Source organism: Saimiri boliviensis, chromosome 13 (genome assembly GCF_048565385.1).
Source record: "Saimiri boliviensis isolate mSaiBol1 chromosome 13, mSaiBol1.pri, whole genome shotgun sequence".
Classification (NCBI taxonomy): Eukaryota; Metazoa; Chordata; class Mammalia; order Primates; family Cebidae; genus Saimiri; species Saimiri boliviensis.
Window position 1 is genome coordinate 52,150,588 of NC_133461.1, and position 2,571 is coordinate 52,153,158.

A 2,571-nucleotide genomic window follows, 5' to 3' on the forward strand; every position below is an offset into this window, starting at 1 on the left:
TTTTTCAGTAGGGATGGGTTTTTGCCATGGTGGCCAGGCTGGTCTGGAACTCCTGGCCTCAAGTGATCTGCCTGCCTCTGCCTCCCAAAGTGTTGGGATTACAGGCGTCAACCACTGCACCCGGCCTGTGACTGAGCTTTGTGCTAAAGCTTAATTGAGTCAAGGGCAGTATTTATTCGGAAACAGTAGGTGGACATAAATCTGTATGACAAAGGAGATATTGTATCCTTATGTGTACTGAGAAACATTACAAACGTGAGAAAGAGAAGAATGAAGCAACCCATTTCCCTGAAACACCTGAAATAGCTTTCCTCATTTCTGTTTGGCATGACACCTCTTGTGTGAAGCCCACTTCAACCTTCTTCAGCACAATCAGTCTCTCCATTTGTTGTGCTCTCAAGTATTTTGGTAATCCCCTCAAGATGATGCATATCATTATTTGATTACAGTCTGTATAGCCATTTTCCTTCTTTGCTAGGCCCTGCGCTCCTGGGGCAGAATTCTGATGTCCTCTTTTGCACCCCGGCTCCCACCACTTATCCCATCATGCAGTTCCAGTCACAGAATAAATATGTAAATATGTGTTGATTTAATGAACTATGGTTAACAACTATGGTTGACATGAAGCAAATTAAGTAGAAAAAGCGAAAGGAGAAACTGTCTTAGTTCTTCAGTTAAGATAGAGGTGAATTAAGATATGAAGTTCCATATGAGACGATGCAGAGAGAGAACTTTGGAGTGATTGAGCAGAAAGAATAAACAAGGCCAAAATAAAGAGAAGGTGAAAAAGGAAAAGCAAAGAAAACCAGCCACTTGAAAGATAAAGACATGAGGAACACGGTGAGGGTAGAAGAGGGAGCTTAAGACAAAGCCAGAAAAATGAGCACAGGAGATCATTAATGCGACCTTCTCTACCAAGCACAAGGTTTGAGAGATCTCAGAAACAAGAGAGAAGTGAGGCTCCTAAGAATGTCAAGTGACATGAGGTCAAGAGATCAAGACCATCCTGGCTAACATGGTGAAACCCCGTCTCTACTAAAAATACAAAAATTAGTGGGGAATGGTGGCTTGCCTGTAATCCTAGCTACTCAGGAGGCTGAGGCAGGAGAATCATTTGAACCTGGGAGGACAGCCTGGCGATAGAGCGAAACTCCATCTCAAAAAAAAAAAAAAAAAAAAGTGATTATATATATATATATGACAGAATATAAGGATTAGTCTTAGTGGGTAAGATAAAGAAGATAGGTAAGAGAAGAGAAGATTAATATTTATAAAATTTATAAAAATTGGTTCCAGCAGGATAGAGATACCATATGAAACCTTACAGGAAAAAAAAGCTCTTATTGTTATTGGAGAAATGTGGCAGAAAGGCACCTCCCATTCATTGACTCTACACTGGGCACTGGGTCCAGCACTGGGTGCTTTGCAAATCTATTTCTTTAGAATAAAAATGTTAATTTCTTTCTTTTCATACCTGAGAAATCATATAAACATGCTTTTAGTTCTTCACACATCTGACTAGAAAATGGACTATAAGAGATGGCAAGTGAGTGGCGAGAAGGGAATAGTAGTTAATATTTATGCATGGGCCATTATTTTAGAGAGTTTGTGCTAAAAAGGGAATCCATTTGGTCAGAAAGTTAAAAAAAAAAAAACACCAAAATTACCTAGAAGGAAATACTAAAGCTTCTAAGAGCTGCTTCTCTAATGGGTGGGTTTCTTACTGAGTTTTGGAATAATTTATTTACTGTTTGATGGTCTGAGCACTTGCCAGCCCCTGATCCCTTTCTGTTCTGGAGAAAATATCACCGTCAGTGATACTGGAAAAGGGCAGGGACTCACCTTTATTTATCAAGGGTGAATAGATGGTCCTTTGTTCAGCATCCTAGCAGGCAGGCACTAGTCTGTGACGTCAGTTCAGCCAACAGTGCCCCACTCACAACTTAGGTCTTTGGGAAATGATGGAAAGAAGCCAGAACAGCTGGAGATGATGCGTGGTGGCAGCACTGGCATCTGGAGTCCAGCAGTGTCCACGCATCCTGCAGCCTGATGTCCTGACATGTGTCCCAGGAGCAGAACCTGGACTGAACTTTGATGGATTTTACCCTTTCTCGTTGCTTGTGCATTCCTTGAACATCCTTCTTCAGCCTTCCTCAATTCTGGCAGCTTCCTGTTCTTCCATTGTACTGCTTTCTTGCTTAAGTTAGCCTAAATTAATTACCAAGAAACCCAACTGATACACCAACTTATTGTAAGTGGTGATTAATGAAGTTTTAGAGAAAGAAGTCCTCATTAGGCCATTTATTCAATAAACATATTTTTAGCAAATATTATGGTTTATGCATTATGCTAGGTTCTGGCTAACTAGAACTCACTACTTCATAACATTTCTGCTACTTATACTGACTAATGAAAGAGCATGATATGCAAACCACACATACAATACCACATGTATTAGCTAGCTATTGGTGTGTAACAAATCACCACCAAACTAAATGACATAAAATAACAAGCATTTATCATCTCATAGTTTCTGAGGGTCAGAAATCCGGGTGCAGCTTAGCTGGGCAT